The 20,998-nt window shown below is 41.2% G+C and overlaps 1 pseudogene; it reads right to left on the bottom strand.

Moving 5' to 3' along the window:
• Positions 1 to 11,927: 11,927 nt before the first annotated feature.
• On the bottom strand, positions 11,928 to 12,557 carry LOC102428493 (annotated as a pseudogene).
• Positions 12,558 to 20,998: the final 8,441 nt, after the last annotated feature.

Below are 20,998 nucleotides of genomic sequence, written 5' to 3'. Positions count from 1 at the left end.
GCCAGGAGCTCCTCTGAAGACTAGGCTGACAGATGTGCTCTCCTACCATTGGGTATGAAGGAACCAAGGAACAGTGCAGCGGAGAGGGATGAAGAGAGTGTTTGGGTCCCAGCACATGGCCTGGCAAGGATGCTTGACTTTTTCTGCAGGGCCCAGAACCTGCCTCAGAAGTGAGTGAGGCAGTTGCTGGGTTACAATCCTGCCCTTTCTCCAGGGTGTAGAGTCAAAGGGAAGGAGGAGAAGGAAGCTGGGAAAGAGACTTGAATGATATTAACTGAGACTAATTCCTGAAGTGAATTAAAAGACATTGCTGGGCTGGGCCAAGTGGATTGGACTAAATTTAGTTTCTTTGCAGTCAAGTGGAATGCAAACTCATAAAAAAAAGTGTGTGCAGATATGAAAATAAAGGGAATGACATGTTTCCACATTGCTGATCTGTCATCATCCAATTCATACCATTTATACTAGATTTGTTACATCTACAGTGAGGCAGTTATTGAAAGCCAGGTTTTGTTGAAAACAACAAACAAACAAAAACACAACAACACACCTTTCTAAATTCCAAAGCTTCCTTTTAAAAAACAAAACCCCAAAATTTGGAGGGCCAAGCTTAGAGCTCAGGAGGAGTGGGTATGGGAGAGGAGAAAGGCAAAGGACTAGCCTGTGGGCCTTGGTCCACCTTCTCCCATTCTCATCGAGAGTAATGGGGTTAGAAGTAATTAGAGCACTTCAGGGAAATCCTGAATAGGAATCTTTCACCATCACTGGGAGTTGGGCTGCAGAGGAAGATGAGATCAGTTCTAGAAAACATACCCCGCCTCCCCCATTCATGCATTTGAGTCACAGAGTGGTAGATGTATCATTACTGCTCACAAGCATGCAGTGGGCCTCCCGGAGGGAGGATTAGACGTCCCTACCCTATTGAACTCAGGCACAGCTGTGCAGCTTGCTTTGGCAAATGGAATGTGAGCAGAAATGGAGGGTGTCCCTTCCAAGCAGAAATGTTAAAAACATGACTTGTCATGCTTTTTAAAAGAACGCTCCCTCTCAGCACAGTGGAAGCATGTATTGAAATGGAGCTTATGCCAGCATGGACTCTTGAGTGGCTATGATGAGCAGACACTCCTTGTCAATTTCTCTTGAGCAAGAAATAAACTTTGCCAGGCCATGGTCAATAGCAGGCACACTGCACTTCTCACACTATGTGAAATTATGGGATGCAAAGTGACAGAATGTACTTAATTTTACAAAGCATGCCAGAGCAATGTAGCATTTAAGCTAAGGTATTTAAATGGCCCACTTTGTTCAGATTGCTTATGGATAAAATGTGGCATCACTGCAACCCTAGTATTTGGTAGCTTCTGGGAAGGTTTATACTAATAACAGGAAACCCTAGTATTTGGTAGACTGTGGGCAGGATTATAATAACAAAGGAAAGCAACAGACATGTTTTTAATAGTTAAACTATAATTACAGATAATTAATGTAACATTTTTAATTAGAATGAAAGGGCAAAGTTAGCATATTATAAAATATTTAATGTGTTAAATGCAGACATGATATTCTTTCGTCATTTTGCAATTACTTATTCTGCATATAATAAGTAATTTGGTAATAGTCAGACTGAATTTGGGAGAAAATGAAAGGCAACATTGCTTAACTCCTTGTGTCTAGGAAGGAGAGAGAATAAGCTATATTTAAAGAGACCTCTGAAAAAAGTTCATTTAAAAAATATGCCAGGACTCAGGTCTATTATTATTCTCCCAGGACACACACTTTGAAATGATATTTTCACACAAGGTAGAATCTGAAATTTGAATCCTTTCATAGCCACAAAATCCTGAAAGTTCAGCTCTCACAGGAAATAATATTTAAATATTAAAAGTCCATGTCCGAGGCAGATATGACAAGAATAAAAATGATCCCATTTAAAGTGAGATCTCTGTCCTCTTTGTTTTTAAAACTGGGTTAAATTAGCATTTTTGTTCAGTCTGCCCGGCAAGAATACAAAGTAAATATGTTAAGCAGCAAAGAGTTGAGGACTATAATGTTCACATAGCCTAAATGAGTCTCCAGTTCACGGAAGGCTCTCCTTTTCACGGAGGCATAGATTGTTATTTATAGCCTGTGGGGCCAAAAAAACCTGATCCATCAGTCAAACTGGATGCTTAGTGCAGTGAAAAAATTAAAGAGATGATTAGCTGAAATCTTCACATTGCAACCAATTGTTTTGGTGTCAGAGAAGTGGTCTTATCACTGTTTGTCCCTTTCCTCCATCTTTAGGACCTGTGTCTTACACATACATGCTGGCCACTGGGGGTCCTGAAGAGCTCCAGCCCTATTGGGCTACCCTTTCCTTAAATATTTCAATAAGATTAACCAGAGTCCCCACATCCCATGTGTTAGAGTACCCGAGGAGCACACAATAAATAGCCCAATAAGTGGAGAAAAAAATACAAGAGAACCCTGGTTGGTGTGGCTCAGTTGGTTGGAGCACCATCCTGGGCACTGGAAAGTCACAGATTTGATTCCCAGTCAGGGCACATATCTAGGTTTTGGGTTCAAAACCTGGTAGGAGGGTGTACAGGAGGCAATGGATCCATATTTCTCCCACATCGATGTTTTTTTTCTCTTTCTCTCCCTCCTTCTCTAAAATCGATAAAAAAATACAAGTGACTATTATATCATGTGTCTATTCAACTGATTGCAGAAAAGGGCCAAAATATCACCCAGAAAAAGAGAAGGCTCTGCAACAGGTCCAGGTTGCTGTGTAAAGTGCTCAGCCATGTGACCCAGTGGATCTGATGGTGCTTGCAGTGGCTGTACAGGTTGAGATGTGTATAGAGCAGGGGTGGGCAAACTTTTTGACTCGAGGGCCACAATGGGTTCTTAAACTGGACCGGAGGGCCAGAACAAAAGCATGGATGGAGTGTTTGTGTGAACTAATATAAATTCAAAGTAAACATCATTACATAAAAGGGTACGGTCTTTTTTTTTTTTTTAGTTTTATTCATTTCAAATGGGCTGGATCTGGCCCGCGGGCTGTAGTTTGCCCACGGCTGGTATAGAGTCTGCAGACCCCTACAGCTGAATTACATTGCCTATCTCTGTTAGAATTTGGAGCAACACTCGGCCATCCTTTGTAGATGGCTGTTCTTCTTTGAAAGACAGCTTATGGTTGCTACTGGGCTTTAGTAGACGCCCAACACTTAATCATGGGCCATCACATGAACATATGGTACCTAATATAAAGTGGGTGTTCTCTGGCCCACCAAACCATAAAGTTGGGCATGGAGTACAGCTTCAACAGGGTCTGAAGGCACAAGTAAGTTGAATGAGCAAGTGGCCCAGATGTTAATGGCCCTTACTTTTTATTTTTTCCATTTAAAAATTATTTTTATTTTTCAATTACAGTTTACATACATTATTATATTAGTTTTAGGTGTATTCCCCAGTGATTAGACATTACATAACTTACTAAATGATCATTCTGATAAATCTCACACCCATGTGACACTGTACATAGCTATTAGACTATTATTGACTATACTAGTGGCCCGGTGCACAAAATTTGTGCACATTAAAAGGGGATTAATTAGAGAAAATATTTTAATATTGCTATTTGCCCTTTCTTTATAATAGAAGTGTCAGAGATGAAAGAAAATTAGTAAAATGTATATGAAAACCTTCCTCCTGTCCCCCGTCAAGCCTCACTGGGTGGGGGAATGTGGCCTGAGATTCCCTGTCAAGCCCTGCAGGGTGGGGGGGGGGCACAGCCTCAGGTCCCCTGGCCCGGTGCTGGGAGGGGGGCGCAGCCTCAGGTCCCCTGGCGCTGGGGTGGGGGCATGGCCTGAGGTCCCCTGGCCTGGCACGGGGGGAGCAGCCTGAGGTCCCCTGGACCAGTACTAGGGCAGGGGACACACCTTGAGGTCCCCCATCAAGCCCTGCCAGGCGGGGGGCACGGCCTGAGGTCCCCTGCCCGGGGCGGGGGGAGAAGCTTGAGGTCACCCGGCCCAGCACCAGGGCAGGGGGCACAACTTGAGGTCTCCCGTCAAGCCCCACTGGGTGTGGGGGGGGTGCAGCCTCAGGGCTCCTGTCAAGCCCAGCCTGGTAGGGGGCACAGCCTCAGGTCCCCTGTCAAGCCCCTGCTGGGTGGGAGGCATGGCCTGAGGTCCCCTGTCAAGCCCCACCAGGCGGGGTCCCTGTTGATTGCTTGTTAAGGCTCGTTATGGGAACTCGGCCTCCATTGTGGGTGCAGCCATCTTGTGTTACAGAAACCCCGCCTCCACTGTGGGCACCACCATCTTTGTGACAGCGTGACAGTCAATTTGCATATTCCCTCTTTATTATATAGGATTCCCTATGCTTTACTTGGCATACCAATGACTATTCTGTAACAACCAATTAGTACTTCTTAATCCCTTCACCTTTTTACCCAGCCCCCAATCCCACTGCAATCTGGCAACTAACAAAGTGCTATCTGTTATAGTTATCTTATGAGTTGATTTCTGTTCCACTTGTTCATTATTTTGTTTTTTATATTTAACTGTTGATAGATAGAGCCCCTACTCTTGCTATCTTGCCTCCTCTTTCTTAACCCACACGTATGGTCTCATGGGGAATTTTCTATGATTTATGTTGACTGAAGAAGAAAAATATTCAGACCTGGTTTATAAATATGCATGACACAGTGGCACATCGCCAAAGCATATAATCAGTATTTTGGCCCACCCTGAGGTAGCTCTGAAGTACTATAGCAGTGAAGGGAAATACTAGTGTTGGAAGTACTTCAAGGAGTGCATCTAGTTATTTATTTTTTTCCTAGAAGAAGGGATGGCTAAAGATATGGCTCTCCACTGATTCTTAGACAGTGACTAGTGCTTTGACTAGGTGGTTAGAATTATGAATTGAATGTTTGTGTGCACTCAAGAAGAAACACAACTGGAAAATTGGTAACAGAGGTATGTGAATAGATTTTTCTGAATGGGCACAGAGCATGAAGATGTTTGTCTCATGTGGCTGCTCATTAAAGAGCAATCCCAGTAGAGGAAGATCTTAATAATAAGATGGCCAAGATACTTTGCTCTGTGGATGTTAATAAGCTCTTTCCCTAGTCACCCATCTTTGCCCAATGGGCTCATGAACAAAGTGGCCATGGTGTCAGGGTTGGAGGTTATGCATGGATTCAGCAACATGATCTTCCCCTCACTAAGTCTGATCTGTCTGAGTACCCAATCTGCCAACAAGCAGAGACCAATTCTGTGCCCTGATTTGGCACCATTCCCCAGGAGGATCAGATAGCCACCTGGTGGCAGGTTGATTGTGTTGGACCTCATGCATCTTGGGAGAGGCACCTGCCCTCAATGCTTTTGCCAAAACTACCATCTGTGGACTTACATAATGTAATTCCCTTCAAGATATTTCCACAGCATTGCTCCTGATCAAGGAACTCATTGAAAAGCAACTGAAATGCAGCAATGGACCCATTCTAATGGAATTCACTTATCTCACCATGTTTCTCATCAACCTGAAGTAGCTGGAATGCTAGAATAGCCTTTCAAAGAATTAGTTTCCATGCAGGCTGGGTAGCAAAACCTTGAAGGGTTAAGATAAAGCCCTCCAGGATGTGGTGTGTGCTTTAAATCATTGACCAATGTATGGTGCTATCTTTTTAAAGGGCTGAAATGTCTTTTAAAAAATCTTTTTTCCCATTTACAGTTGACATACAATATTAAATTAGTTTCAGGTGCACACCCCAATAATTAGACATTATAAAACTTATTAAGTCAATCATCCTGAAAATCTCATACCCATTTGACACCAAAAATAGTTATTAGAATATTATTGACTATATTTTCTATGCTGTACTTTAGACCCCCATGACTACACTATTGTACTTCTAAATCCCTTCACTTTTTTTCATTCCTCCTCCAACCCCTTCCCATTTGGAAACTGTCAAAATGTTCTCCGTATCTATGAGAATGTTTCTGTTTTGCTTGTTCATTTATTTTGATTTTTAGATTTAATTATTGATAGATATGTATTTATTGCCATTTATTGTTCATATATTTTAAAAATATGTTTTATTGATTTTTTTTACAGAGAGGAAGGGAGAGGGATAGAGTTAGAAACATTGATAAGAGAGAAACATCGATCAGCTGCCTCCTGCACACTCCCTACCAGGTATGTGCCCGCAACCAAGATACATGCCCTTGACCGAAATTGAACCTGGGACCCTTGAGTCTGCAGGCTGGAGCTCTATCCACTGAGCCAAACCAGTTAGGGCTTGTTCATATTTTTGATCTTTTTTCCCCTTCTTCTTAAAGAAGACCCTTTAACATTTCATGTAGTATTGGTTTGATGGTGATGAACTACTTTAGCTTTTTCTTGTCTGGGAAGCTCTTTATCTGACCTTCAATTTTAAATGATAGCTTTGCTGGGTAGGGTAATTTTGGTTGTAGGTCCTTACTTTTCATCACTTTGAATATTTCTTGCCACTCCCTTTTGGCCTGCAAAGTTTCTGTTGAGAAATCAGCTGACAGTTGTATGGGTACTCCCTTGTAGGTAACTAACTGCTTTTCTCTTGCTGCTTTTAAGATTCACTCTTTGTCTTTAACCTTTGGCATTTTAATTATGATGTGTCCTGGTGTAGGCATCTTTGAGTTCCTTTTGTTTGGGACTCTCTGTGCCTCCTTTACTTGTATGTTTATTTCTTTCACCAGGTAAGGGACGTTTTCTGTCATTACTTTTTCAAATAGGCTTTCAATTTCTTGCTCCTTCTCTTCTCCTTCTGAAACCCCCATGATGCAAACGTTGGTATGCTTGAAGTTGTCCCAGAGGCTCCTTACGTTATCGTCATATTTTTGGATTCTTTTTTCTTTTTTGCTTTTCTGATTGGGTGTCTTTTTGCTTCCTTATACTCCAAATTCTTGATTTGATTCTCAGAGTCTTCTACTCTACTGTTGAGTCCTTGTAAATTAGTCTTTATTTCAGTTAGTGTATCTTTTATTTCTGACTGGTCCTTTTTTATGCTGTTGATGTTCTCACTAAGTTCCTTGAAGTTCTAAGTAAGTTCCAGGAGCATCCTTATAACCATTGTTTTGAACTCTGAATCTGGTAGTTTTTTTGCTTCCATTTAATTTAGTTCTTTTTCTGTAGAGTTCTTCCATTCTTTCATTTGTGACATGTTTCTCTGTCTCTGCCTTTTGGCTGCTTCCCTGTGTTTGTTTCTATGTATTAGGTAGATCTGCTATAGCTCCTGGACTTGGTAGAATGGCCTTCTGTAGGAGGTGTCCTGTAGGGCCCAGTCTCCCTAGTCACCTGAGCTGGGCACTCCAGGTGTGCCCCCATGTAAGCTGTGGACACTGTCCTATTGTAGTTGAGCCTTGATTGATATTGGCATCCATTGCAAGGATTGACTGGGACTACAGTGAAAGAGCTTCTGTACAGGAGCTGACCCTATGGAGCAAGACTTGCTTCAGTAGGGTTTTGGTGCTCACTGAGTCCACCCCTTTAATGTGTCATTTGTGGAGGTGGTAGGGTTGTAATACTGCATGGTTTGAAGCTGACCACTGGGTACATTGGCTCTGGGGCCCCCTGGGAGATGTAAAGTCAGCCACTGTCTGTGCCCTGTCTTTGGCCACGTGGCACGAGCTAATGAGCAATCTGCAGGTGGCTGCTACTTATGTTGGGCTTGTAGGTTCCCAGGAGAAGCCAATCTGTGAACCAAGGTGGGCTGCTGCTAATCCTGGGCCTAGGGCACTTATTGAGAGGTACAGGACTGCTTGTTTGAGAGATTTTAGAAAAGTCCGAAGCATAAGGCAAGAGAGGCCAGTTGTATGGAAAAGGTACTGTAAATGGCTGAGATGAGCCAGTCTCAATGTGCTTCCTCTTTAATTCCCTAGTTGTAGAACTTTGTTCAGTTAGATTTCAGGTGTTTCTGAATGATGGTATTCTGTATTTTAGTTGTAATTTTGATGTGGTTGTGGGAAGCGGCGAGTACTGCATTTACATACCTGCCATCTTGACTGGACCCCCCTATTGTGCCAGTTCTTGTATCACTAGGATCCATGGGTCCAGGAAAACCATGTGAAAATGGGATGATTCCTTTCATTATTACTCACAGTGAGCCACTATTTGTTGAAGTTCAGTGTGGGGTACCAGTCACTCTTGGACTTCATGCATGTTGACACTGATCTGCTGATGTATCTTGTTGGCTTAAGGCAGCAGCCAAGGTCACAGCTGCTCTAGCTCCTGCTGGATCACCTTCTTCAGCTTCTCCAAATCCTAAGCCAGGTGTGTGTGCAGCTTTGAGGTAAGGAGTGACAACTCCTTCTGTAGATCACCTGTGTTGTCGATGTTGGAGGTAGAGAGAGAAGGAGAGAGAGAGGGAGAGAGGGGGAGAGGGAGGAGAGAGAGGAAGAGAGAAAGATATGAGGGCTCCAGTTTGTCCTTGATCTTCCCTTTCCATGTCCAATATTTCCTCCCATCTGCTAGTCCTGAGGCTCTGCAGAAACTTCAGGCCAACAACAGACAAGGAAGCAGCAGCCTTCCATAGAATTTTTCAACAGCTCCTACAGTGTGTAAGGTGTTATCGCTGTAGTAAATCCCATAGAGTGGTTCTGCTTATTTGACAAAGCCTAAGTGACACAGCATCCCTCCAACATCTCAGGGATTCCCACTTGGTCCCCTTAGTCATTTATTGGTTTTCAGAATTTTCCTGCTTTTCAGAAATTTTCTGCTTTTCATAAGTTTTCAAATTCACTGTCATCTTGACTCAGTGTCTTTTCCCTTGTCTATACCCTAAGTCAATCAAAATGTGAAACATCATATTTTTTCCTTCATTTACTTCAAACACCACTCGTAAAAGCAGGGAATTTCATAAAGATGTTATGGTAAAAATGGCAGTTGCATTGAAGCAAAATACTTACAGCCGATTACTTAAAATTGAATGTTAGTTGTCCCTGATTGAAAAGTCCAGCTCCCTGGCCTTCCAACTGCCAATTTTCTCTTCCCCCTTGTTCTCTCATCTCTTTGTCTCTCTAATTTGCAATTCCTTCCTTGCTCCTGACAACTCAAAATTCCTTTTATAAAAAATGTACAATTTAGCTCTCTCATTGTCTTGCCCTCGATCATGCTATTGTGTGCTTTCCCTTTCATAACCAAAGAGCCCATCAGAGAAAAGACAAATTTCTCCTGAAGAGGAAGTTTATTGCCAGTGAAAAAATATAGTCTCCTGTCACCTGACCTCCATATCTTGAACTATCTTATGTTAGATCTCAGTGGAAAGGGACACCATATTCTTTGTCATTCTGTCACAGATTTACTCTAAATCAATTTTATGAACCCAAAACCTTAAAAGAAAGATTGGCAAAATGAGTGTAATAGGAGATGTAGGTCCTACTAAGACAAATCTGTGAGAAAGTTTTGAATTACATGTAGTGTGTAACAGCTGTGGGTTGCAACATTTTCCTTGGGGAGTTGTTTAGGGTGCCATTGTTTATAAATTTCAAGATTTATTCTAGAGCTTTCATTTACAAAGTTGGTATTTCACTCTTAAAGAGTGAAAAGGAAACTCCAGGCTGTGCCTTTGTATGTGAAATTGTGGGCAAATTGTAGCATGTCATCCTCTCTCTTGGAGACATGTATATTTGCCAATTTTTAAATACATTTTAAGGAAGCAACAGAATTGTAGCAATTTTGTTTAATTCAGAGAACAGAGAGAAAATATAGAGGAGACTGAAGAAAGAAGGAGAATTATTTTTTAACTTATCAAAACATGAATTTAAGCACCTTATTTTAACAAAAACATGACTAGTTGTACTGATGTGAGTCTGCCATTATATCAAGAATTTGTATATAGTCTCATAGATTTTCTAATTGGACTGCTACTGTTCCATTGCCTCTTTACTATTTTTGTGTTACTGGTCCAGAGCTTCATCACAAAGTTTTGAAATTTAACAAATTAAAATAAAAAGTGAAAGAAAATGTATCAAGTCAATATGTTGTATACCTTATGCTTACATGTATATAAAATATAACAATAAAAAATAAGTGAAAGGGAAACTGATTTTATTGATATTTTAGAGAGAGAGAAAGGGAGAGGGAGAGAGAGAAACATCGATATGAGAGTGAAACATCGATCGGCTGCCTTCTGCACACCCCCTACTGGAGATCTAGCTCGCAAGCCAGGCATGTGCCCTATCCAGGAATTGAATCAGCAACCTTTTGGTGCAGCCCAACCAACTGAGCCTGCCAAGGCAGGAAACTTCTTTTTTTTAAAAAATTAATTTATCTTTATTGTTGAAAGTATTACAGATGTCCCTGTTTTTTCTCCATTGACCCCTTCAACCCCGCTCCTGCTCCAACCCCAAGTCTTCTCCGCACAATTATCTGCCCAAAGATTATGCAAATATGCATATGAGTTCTTTGGTTAATCTCTTCTCCCATCCTCCCCCCCTTTCCCTCTGAAATACGTCAATCTGTTGCGTGCTTCAATGTCTCTGGATCTATTTTGTTGGTCAGTTTATTTTGTTCATTAGATTCTACATATGAATGAGATCATGTGATACTTGTTTTTCTCTGACTGGCTTATTTCACTTAGCATAATACTCTCCACATACCTCTATGCTGTCTCAAAGGGTAAGAGATCTTCTTTTTAACTGCTGCATAGTATTCACTGCATAGTATCCACTGTGTGAATGTAGCACAGTTTTTAATCCATTCATTTACGGATGGACACGGGCTGTTTCCAGATCTTAGCTGTTGTAAACAAAGTTGCTATGAACATAGGGGTGCATTTATTCTTTCTGATTGGTGTTTCAGGTTTCTTAGACTATATTCTTAGAAGTGGGATCACTGGGTCAAATGTCAATTCCATTTTTAATTTTTGAGGAAATTCCATACTGTTTCCCATAGTAGTTGTACCAGTCTACATTCCCACCAGCAGTGCAGGAGGGTTCCCTTTTCTCCACATCCTCACCAGCACTTGTTTGTTGACTTATTGATGATAGTCATTCTGGCAGGTGTGAAGTGGTACCTCATTGTCATTTTAATTTGCATCTCTTTGATAATTAGTGACATCGAGCATTTTTTTCTTATATCTCTAGCCATTTGTATGTCTTCTTTGGAGAAGTGTCTATTCAGGTCCTCTGCCCATTTAAAAAAATTATTAATTAATGATTTATTTTTATTCTTACTTGAGGATATTTTTTCCCATTGATTTTTAGGGAGAGTGGGGGGAGGGAGGGAGGGAGGGAGGGAGGGAGAGAGAGAGGGAGAGAGAGAGAGAGATCAACATGAGAGAGACACATTGATTGGTTGCTTCCTGCTGGTGCCCTGACTGGGGGCTGGGGATCAAACCTGCAACTGAGGTACGTGCCCAGAGAGTAATCTCACTAATGATGGGGCAAGAATCTAACATGCACTGGCTCAAGTTTCCCCATTAGGAGAATTAATGTGTTCCTATCACTGCTCACCTGTGTCCTGTCTCTCTGGGCTTAAATCTAGCCACAACTCCCCACGCAGCTGGCTCAGTAGTGTCTGTTCTGTCTAATAATAACCATCATAATCGTACCATAGCTTACTTTGTGCCAGGTTCTGTTCTAAGCATTTCAAACTTCAAGATAACTCTGAGTCAAATACAAGTACCTCCATTTTATAGATGGGAAGCCTGAGGCACAGAGAGAAAACGTAACTTGCTAAGGATCACATGGAAAATAAGCTAGTAAGTGGCAAAGCTGGGATTCTAACTCAGGTAGTTGCTCTGATGCTCCCCAAGTGGGTCCCATGACCTGGAGATGGCTGAAGGGTTGGGGGTGTGGGGAGGGGAAGGGGGATAAGTCATGTATTTAATTAGTTAATTAATTAATTTTTATTTTTAGAATAAACACCTTTATTACATGAGCTAAGGTAGTAGGGAAGAGGATTTATTTGCCTTTCCGGGCCTTGATTTTCCTCAAATAGAACTCCAGCTTTTTGCCCTCGAGCACATAGCCATCTGCTGGGCCACACTGGCCTGGTCTTGAAGCGATGCATGCAAGAAGCTTGCCCTGCTGGAACTGCTCCTCGAGGAGACACTGATTTTGGCGTTCTTTTTCCTTTCATCAGATTTTTTCTGAATTTTCTTTGATCGTTTTTGTTCAAAATCTCTTCCTCTTCAGGAGTCAGCTTGGCCCCCTTCTTGCGGCCCACGGGCAGTGCGTAGTGGGACTCGTACCACTGTCCACACGGTGTGCTATCAACGAGCACGATGCTGTTCTTTACTAGGGTCTTGGTGCGGACCAGTTCGTTGTTGGATGCTTTGTAGACAACGTCAATAATCCTTGTTTTGCGCGTACAACACTGGGAGCCCCAGGAGAAGCTGCCCACGTCCAGCCTCAAGTACAGTCCCGGTACTTCTTGTTGCCTCCGCGCACTCGGAGTGTGTGTATGCAGCCGGGTCCAATCTTAGGGTTGGCAGCAGGGCATCCCAGCTCATATTTTCGCTTCTTGTGGTAGGGCTTTCTCTTGCCCCTGGTCTTGCAGCGCTTGTGCCAGTTGTCTTGAGAGATACCCATAGCTCAGTGCCGGCTGGAAAGAGCGGGGATAAGTTTTTAGTAGTCCATTTTGGTGTTTGGTTCAAGCTACATTTACTAACTGAGCTTTAAGCTTTAAACTGTGTTTTAATTTTTAAGCTGTTTATAAATTCCTGTCTGACTCCTGTGTCTACTTTTCAATTTGTTCAGAGTTGGACAAGGAAAGATTTGTAAACTACTGTCTCCCTTAGAAACTCTAACACTAACATGGTCCGATTTCACTGAAGTAGGATAAAAAATTAGGAATACTAATTAGGCTGGATGTCTGTCCTTCCTTCCTTCCTGACGAAACCGGGGTCCTGGGTGCCTGCTGGCGGCTGGAGGGAAGCCCAGGTCCCGGGTGCCAGAAGGAAGCTGGTGCTGGCAGCTGGGGGAAGAAAGGCCTACTCTTGCATGAATTATGTGCATCGGGCCTCTAGTGCAGCTATATAAAAGAAGGATCTCTTACCCTTTGAGACAGCAGGGAGGGACCTGGAGAGTATTATGGTAAGAGAAATAGGCCAGTCAGAGAAAGATAAGTATCACATGATCTCACTCATCTGTGGAATCTAATGAACAAAATATACTGATGAACAAAATAGATCCAGAGACAAAGAAGCATGGAACAGATTGATGAATCTCAGAGGGAATGCAGGGGATGGGGTGGGGAGAGATTAACCAGGAAACGTATATGCATATATGTAATACTTCCAACAATAAAGATTATTTCTTCAGTATAGATTCCCCAAAGCAAAATTACCTTGTCAAATAATTTAGACATTTTTAGGGCTCTTGATAAATTGCTTTTGGGAGAAGTCATACCATAATAACTCCTCTATTCCCTACCCCAGAAACGTAAGAAGGTGCCCTTATGTTGTTGGTATTTTTACATTTTATAGCTGAAGAAACAACATTTTGGAGCAGGTAAGTAGGTGTTCAAGTTGGTAAATAATCTTTCTGTCCAACTCCAAATGAACTGCTTTCCCATACACAGCACTATGACTATTGAGAACTAACAGGAAATGTGACAAGATTGGCTTTTGGCTCAGGGCTAGGTGCCCTAGGGATAGAGCTGGGGAGTAGGGGATGGGCTGGATTCAGGCTCAGGGATGCTAGAAGGGCCACAAACACCTTCTCTCACAGGCTCGGGACCATCCAGCCATTTCCCTGACCACACTTCTCTAGTCTGCTTTCAGCCGACTTTCACATTCTCAAGTTTAACCTTGTCAGGCTTGATGATCAACAAGGTTGTAGTGAGTATTCATAGAAATTGGTACAGAAGTTAATGTCCAGATCCACAGGAAACGCAGGCAGAAATGAAGACAGTGACACTTACCAACCTTGACAGAAGGGACAAAAGCCTAAACTCTACACGGAAATGTTTGTAGCTCTCATCACTGTGGTGCTGCATATCGCAGACAATACGCGCACTTTAAAATCACAGGATCTGCCAGAACCGGTTTGGTTCAGTGGATAGAGCGTCGGCCTGTGGACTCAAGGGTCCCGGGTTTGATTCCGGTCAAGGGCATGTACCTTGGTTGCGGGCACATCCCCAGTGGGGGGCGTGCAGGAGGCAGCTGATCAATGTTTCTCTCTCGTTGATGTTTCTGGCTCTCTATCCCTCTCCCTTCCTCTCTGTAAAAAATCAATAAAATATATTAAAAAAAATAAAATCACAGGATCTAAGCATTATGGAAAGGACAATGACAGCCTCAGGAGAGCTGTGGTCACTGTGGGGAGGTGGTTAGAAACATGCACTGCTTTTCGGCATCCTCAGGATAGTTCCTTGGTTTTAGGAACTTTCTTCTGTAAGTTTATAAGATATGTCTCAAATTCTTTCTAATTCTTAGTTCCTAAATATTTATAAGTGGAAAAATGAAAGGAGCAAAGCGAACACAAATTTTACACATTATTTAAAAATATTTTCTGAAAAATTACGGGACACACTCATATCACCTAAAAGATCATCTCTATTAAGGCATGGAGAAGAATAGATAAATCCACAGTATGCAAAGTGAAAGAAATTTCCCTTAATGAATACTTAAAACATGCTCACTAGAAAATGTTCAGTTTTCTGGCTTTAGTTGGTTTTGGGTGCTTGGTTTTGTAGGTCATATGTGGAATGGTGTTCTTTTTTGCTTCACTAGGTATGAACTTGTATTATCGTAGCATCCAACCCAGGACCAGTGGAATTCTTTTAGGGGCTCTCCAGGCCTACCTCTAATTAGAATTGAGCTTGCACAAGATAAGTGGCTTCTAGAACCTTTACCTTATCTATTGCCTGGAAATGGTTAGGAGGCTATTACCAAAAAAGGAAATATATTAAGAAAAAAGATTAGTTGAAAGTGCATTTTTTATTCAATGGAGAAATAACTCCTAGATAATTATTATGACCAATAACAATACCTATTATTGTCCATACTGCTTCATGGGATGTTAACAGCAATCCTGTGAGTAGACATTACTTTTATCTATATTTAATAGATAGGAAACTGAAGTTTGGAGAGGTTTAGGTGACTTGCTCATGGCTACACAACTAGTGAGTAATGAAGAGAGATTTCAAACCTAGATCTGAGATAAAATAATTTGCTTTTTTGTTACTTCATGTTCCCTTGATTTAAGCTAGTTGTATTATTGAAGTATTCATGCTTGAATATTATTTTATTTAATCATTATTATGCTTTACCCAAAAGATGAAGGGATTTGGTTTTGCAGGTCAAATATTAGCATGTGTTTCTAGCTAAAAATTAAAAAGCCAAAAAGTGTGAAAGTAAGACCCTGAGCTTTGACCATTAGGATGTGAAAACAACAGTCTAGTCGAAATTCAATGGGGTAAAAGGAGAGCAATGTGTCTGGTAGGAATGCATTTGGCTAAAGGTAATAGAAAACTAGAAGAATCTGACCACAGTGCCTTAACCAAACAGGGACTTATTTATTTTTCTCATAACAAGAAGTCCAAAGGTGGACAGTCCAGGACTGGGACGCACCCCCACAGTTCCAGCTCCTTCTGTCCTCCCACATTGCCACGCTTAGCATGGGGCTCTTGTCTTCCGGTTTGTTGCCTAATGATTGTGGTCAGCTTTTCTGTCTCTAGCTCCATATGCATATGCCATCCTGGAAGAAGTGCCCAACTTGTTTGCTTCAGATTCTTTTTTGTTTGAAAAGGGATGCTTTTCTCCAAAGATTTTCTTCTGCATCTCTTGGCCAGATCTCAGGGCCCTAGCTGCAGCGGAGGCAGGGAAGGAGAATATTTTCATTCCAGCCCACTTCCATACTGAACGGAATTAGGGTTACGTGAGAAAGAAAAAATAAGGGGATATATGTTTGCTCTATCTATCTATTTATCTATTTTTTTTTTTTTTTGGGTCGGAGAGGTTGGGAGTGTGTGGGAATGGATGGTAGTGATTGAAAATCACTTGAACCAAACATTGAGTTGGGATAGACTGCTGAGGAGGGCACGAGGGCACTGTACTTGGGTGTGTGCTAATGAATGAGGAACTACATGGGTCTACCTGGGCAGGGCTCACTGGCAACTAGCATTGAAGGGCAGGAAGAGCTAAGTGGTAGAATAGTGGTGAGAGGTTATGGAAGCAAGTTGGAGTCCAGTCAGGAAATGGCCAACACCAAGAGGAAATGCCAGAGTTTTTGGGGTGTATTTTTAAAAGTCATGTCAAATAGTCAAGGTGGCTTCTGGAGGCTAGCCTTTACCATCCAAGAGGTAGTATCTTGCCTGTCTTCAAGTGGCCTTGTTTGCAAGCTGTCCACTCATATAACTCAGCGTGTCCCAGGAAACTGGTCTGCTGTTCAGCAGAAAGCCCCACATGATGCTAGTTTTTTTTTTAAATGTAGATTATCGCAGGAGCAATACATGGTGCTGGATTTTGAGCAAGAAGACCATGATTACGCAATGCACAGCTCCTAGGGAGATTATGCTGCATTCGGTTGCTTGCAGAACATGCATTTTGGAATTATTTGTCCAGCCACTAATCACCTTCACTTTTTCCTTGTGTCCCCTGTGAAGAGCTTTAGGTTTTCGCAGAAATGCTGGCAAGTCACCAGGCGGCACGCTTGTGACCACAGAATGGCAGGCTTCCTGGGGCCTTGGTCTGTGACTCTGCCCTCCTTAGCCCCATGTTCAGGCCATCAGTGTCGCACAGAAGGACGCGAGAGTTCACTGCTACAGGAGCTGCTTGCTAGAGTGGGAGCTGGGGTTGTGGGCATCCAGCCTGCTGAATGCATCAGAGCTGGAACTCTGATATGCACTGTGGGGCTGCTTCCCAGAGCTGGACTGCCCATCTCTGGGCTGGTTAGGGTCTGTCCTATGGAATAATGTGTGGAAGTGTTGACCCTCGGCTGGGTTCAAGGATGGCCAGTGAAGTCAAAGTTGAGGAGGAGAGTCCAATCCAAAGGAATAAGCAGAGAAGATCCAGAAGCCAAAGTGGAGGAAGATCAGAACCCTTGGGGGCTGAAACAGGGGATGGGTGCTAGGCTCTAGAAGCCAAAGTCCTGAGACAGTCAACTTGGGTGGTGGTGGTGGCTGCTAGTGGGTCAGCTGTGGAAAGGTGCCGGGGGGAAGGTGTTGAAAACGCATAGGTTTGGTTCTTCCAGTACTGAGGCTTGTCTGACAATGGTGGCCTGATGCTGCCACTGTGGAAATGAGGCGCCTGTCCCAGTGTGCTTGGAATCTCTCTAAGGGGATTGTTGAGAGTTCTGCCATGACTAGGGAAGTACTTTCTAATCTGTTGGGTGCAAGGTATTGTCTGAACGCTATCTGCCTCCTTTCCATTGTTTAAAATGGAGACATTTCCTACGTGGTGGCTCCTGGGAGAGATGTTAGGAGTCTAAATGAGATTATGCAGTTCTTGGAATTCCACTGAGGAAATAGCTTTGCAAATTCATTGTATTGTTATTCATGACAGGTGTGGGTGAGCCGCTGAAAACTCTAGCTACTCCCCAGCCTTGCAAACCGTAAAATTAGACTTCCTATCCTGTGCACAGTAATTCTCTTTCTTACAGTAGAAACCACAAACCAATTTTGCCTTACAGAAATGCGCTCTCATCCAAAATTTTAGTACACATTTTAAAGACTGGCTCAGTTTTACTGTGAAGTTACAACTGATAAAAATGATACCATCAAAGAAATGTATTTTACATACAGGACCATGCATGTTTAATATTAATATGCTCACCAGGAGCTAATTATGAAGATCATCAATCCAATAACTTTCTTTTTCACATCACTAGTTTAATTAAGAAATAATTTGCAGTAATACAGTTGCAAATATTTTACATTTCTGAACCTACATACATCCATGCTGTGGGCCTTACTGGATTTTTTGATTATTCTTTAATTCTTTAACAGTTGCAATTGTGGGTAATTTATGTCGTTTTGACCATTTGTTTCTTTGATATAATTTGCAATTCTTCACCCAGAGTTGTAATATACTACAGTTTAGATAAATGGCATGGTAACACAGAGGTTATCTATGTAAAATGATTAATATTTCAAAATAAGGATGTCTGTAAAATTAAGAAATATATATATTATTATTAATAACACTTTTTACATTACTTTTTTTCTTGACTGAGATTTATTGCATGTACTATTGTAACATATTTCCAAAACATCATTAAAAGAAACGGAAAATCATGTATTCATATTTTATGGAAAAATGTGCTGATATATTTTCAATTTTAAGCTATAAACAATGTCTTTTCTTGGATGATTAAAATATCCTGGTCCATTTAAAATGAGCTACATAATAAAAGTGATGTGTAATAATAATTTTACAATGCTTAATAATGCAAAGTGTTTTGTCCAAAAAATGCCTTTTTAAAAGGTTTTATGCATAACTCAAGCATTTCTGTTCTGTATAGAAAATAAGTGAGTGATGTGCAAGCAAAATCAGGAATTGGAAAGGATTTCAAAAATAATTTAAAAAGCCGGACTTGGAGAGATCTGCCTGTTGGCTAGAATTAAGAAGTAGTAACATGTTAGAAGGTTTTCCACTGTTGTCAACTGGGGGAAATAGGGCAGAGTGACACATTAGAAAACATTAGGTCTAAACTTTCTCTAATACAGGTTTTATGGCTTCAAAAAGGGGGTCCAAAGGGTTATTGAAGCTTGTTGAATATGCTTCTATTGCCAATTCATGTCACTGAAGGGAGTTTGCCCTTGCTCACAGGAGAGAGGAGCATTTAGATCTTCCACCAGACACCTGCCAGAAGTACCTTTAACATGCAAACTAGCCAAGGGAGCTTGCCTGCTTCTAGTCACCATCAAAGCAGAGACCCTGAAGAAAATTGTGCACATCCTCCCTGGCTGCCCCTGAGCTGTCCCTCACGAAGAGGCAGGAAAACCAGGTTAGAGAATTGTAATGTGTTTATTAATGAAGATTGGGCTATTGTTCATTCAGAATCATCCAAAAGATTAAAATAAGTTTGAAAAAAGCTAACAGTATGAAAAGAGGTATGAAAAATCAGCCCCCGTAGGAACAGATTAATTATTAATCCACAGTGGAAATCATGATCCATAACTTTTCTTTTGTAAACTGAAGACATGGTCAAATAATAATAGATTTAAAAAAATTGCATGTTGCCGAAACCGGTTTGGCTCAGTGTATAGAGCGTCGGCCTGCGGACTGAAAGGTCCCAGGTTCGATTCCGGTCAAGGGCATGTACCTGGGTTGCGGGCACATCCCCAGTGGGAGATGTGCAGGAGGCAGCTGATCGATGTTTCTCTCCCATTGATGTTTCTAACTATCTATCTCTCTCCCTTCCTCTCTGTAAAAAAATCAATAAAATATATTTTTAAAATAAAAAAAAATAAAAAAATAAAAAAAAATAAAAAAATAAAAAAATTGCATGTTAACTAATGACTTAGATGGTCAAATGTAATAAAATTCCAGAATATCCTAATTGCCTCAGTAAGAATATTCAGTATGTTGTTTGTAGGTTTTATCTACTACACACCATTACTTCTGTTTTGGTGAATTTTTGTTTGCATTGAAGGTTTTGGTTGTATTGTCTAGCTCATTTGGGTTGGGCAGCCATATATCTTTTGTTTTGATGCAATCTCTCATGAACAAATTTCTAAAAGGATACAATTTATAAATTTTGTTCTTCTCAGAGATTGTTTTCTTAAAAATGTAATTTAAGAAAAGGCAAAATAAAGCCTGAACTTGCTGAACGTGATCTAGTTACAATCTCACCTGAAGGCAGGGTTGTGTGTGTGTGACTCACTTCATCAGAGCCTTAGAAAATTCAGACAGAGCTTTGTAAATAGTCTGTCTGAAGTCTTGTTTGTAAAAAAAAAAAAAAAAAAGTTGGTTCCTCTGGTTCCTACGACCTCATTTTATCCATTCTAAAATCATTAGTGGCACCCATGTTCTGATGGATCAAGTTTAAGATTTGCTAACCTGGTGATGGAAGTGGGGGGAGAAATAGAGAAAAGGACAGAGAAAAAGGGGGGAATAGATACTCCTCTCTTTCCCTCCATGATTTCCAGCCTTCTGTATTTGGTCTTTTCATTTATCTTGACATCTTTGTATTGAGGGGTCTACAGTCATCACCTCTTTGGGACCAATGATGACATTCTCTATAGGTCTCAACACAAGACAGAGGAAGCAGTGGCACTCAATAAATATTTGTTGGTTGGTGTAACCTCAGCGAAAATGACCTTGCCCCTTTTCATTTAGCCTAAACGGACAAAGGATATTTGTTGTATTGGAATGAAATTTGTAAAATTTCCAACACAACTTAAAGAGTAAAATGTATTTTACTGTAGTTTATCTTTGGCCCATCCTTTTATAAATGAAAACGGAGACTTTTAGTTGAGGATCACTTTGTTCCCTCTCCCTTTTATGTATGACACTCACTTTTAAAACAATGAGACTTTTTGAACTCCTTAGCTAAGTTTAAATCAATTCTGAAAAATTACTTGTTTAATATTGCCTTTTTCCCCTATTTATTTATTTATTTATTTATTTATTTATTTATTTATTAAACTAAATGCATTTGTCTCTCTTCACCGAAGTACGCTCTGAGCAGGTGCCTTTGTACTTACTGAAGCATGGAGGTCGATGAGTTTGAACGAAAGAGAGCATTACGTGGGTGGAAATAAATAATGGCTGGTTGATTGGCTATGATTAGAGAGTGTGTATTCTGAAGCTGGAGGTTAAAGCAAGCCAGTACTGCAGCTCTTAAGTGGGGTGCATGAGGGGTTGATTTGATAAAGAACCCAATTCACTGCAGAGAGGGCCAGGTGAGATGCCTGCAGGACTCTGGACTACTTTTGATTCCTAATCTGCATAAATTACGTTGGAACCGACTATATAAACTAGTTAAATGGTTGGCTGGTGACAAAAGGATGAAGAAAATAATGAATGCATATGAGGCCGCAGAAAAGATTTGGAGGGATTTGTAACCAGACCGACACATGGGAA

This window comes from Myotis lucifugus, unplaced genomic scaffold, assembly GCF_000147115.1.
Source record: "Myotis lucifugus unplaced genomic scaffold, Myoluc2.0 scaffold_119, whole genome shotgun sequence".
Lineage (NCBI taxonomy): Eukaryota > Metazoa > Chordata > Mammalia > Chiroptera > Vespertilionidae > Myotis > Myotis lucifugus.
The sequence above is the reverse complement of the archived record's forward strand: the minus strand, read 5'-3'. Positions and strand labels throughout refer to the sequence as shown.